This window comes from Suricata suricatta, chromosome 6 (assembly GCF_006229205.1).
Source record: "Suricata suricatta isolate VVHF042 chromosome 6, meerkat_22Aug2017_6uvM2_HiC, whole genome shotgun sequence".
NCBI classification, from domain to species: domain Eukaryota; kingdom Metazoa; phylum Chordata; class Mammalia; order Carnivora; family Herpestidae; genus Suricata; species Suricata suricatta.
Window position 1 is genome coordinate 76954159 of NC_043705.1, and position 1294 is coordinate 76955452.

Sequence of the window (1294 nt, forward strand, 5' to 3'; positions counted from 1 at the left end):
AATAAACATTGTGAAAATGTCATTACTACCCAAAGCAATCTACACATTCAATGCAATCCCCATCAAAATTGCACCAACATTCTTCTCAAAGCTAGAACAAACGATCCTCAAATTCATATGGAACCACAAAAGACCCCGAATAGCCAAAGTCATATTGAAGAAAAAAACCAAAACGGGAGGCATCACAATCCCAGACTTTAGCCTCTACTACAAAGCTGTCATCATCAAGACAGTATGGTATTGGCACAAAAACAGACACATAGACCAATGGAATAGAATAGAGAACCCAGAACTGGGCCCACAAATGTATGAACAATTAATTTTTGACAAAGTAGGAAAGAGTATGCGATGGAAAAAAGACTGCCTTTTTAGCAGGTGATGCTGGGAGAACTGGACAGCAACATGCAGAAGAATGAAACTAGGCCACTATCTTACACCATACACAAAAATTAACTCAAAATGGCTGAAGGACCCGAATGTGAGACAGGAAACCATCAAAACCCTTGAGGAGAAAGTAGGAAAAAACCTCCTTGACCTCCACCACCTCAATCTCCTACTGGACACATCCCCAAAGGCAAGGAAAATGAAAGCAAAACTGAACTCTTGGGACTTCATCAAGATAAAAAGCTTCTGCACTGCAAAGGAAACAATCAAGAAAACTAATAGGAAACCGACGGAATGGGAAAAGATAGTTGTAAATGACATTTCAGATAAAGGGCTAGTATCTAAAATCTACAAGGAACTCACCAAACTTCACACCCAGAAAACAAATAACCCAGTGAAGAAATGGGCAGAAGACATGAACAGACACTTCTCCAAAGATGTTTTATTTATTTTTGAGAGAGACAGAGGGAGACAGAGAGAGCAGGGGAGGGTCACAGAGAGAGGGAGACACAGATTCTGAAGACAGGCTTGAGGCTCTGAGCTAGCTGTCAGCACAGAGCCTGACGTGGGGCTCAAACCCACTAACCAGGAGATCATGACCTGAGCCAAAGCCAGATGCTCAATTGACTGAGCCACCTAGGAGCCCCAAGTGCATTTGTGACTCTTGTTATCCACAGAGGTTGTACTATAAATGTATGAAAGTATTAGTCTTTTCACAGGTACAGAACTGACACAACTTAGAATCTTCTAATCGTGTCATTTTTTAAAAGGTACTGGAGCATTGTTCCAATATGTTTTTCTCTTATTAGAGTTCAGTTTAAACAACTTGCCATATGTTTCAGAGTCATTTTATTTTTCTTTCCTATTCTTTAAACTTATTGGTCAAAGGTTACACTATTTCCAGTTACTT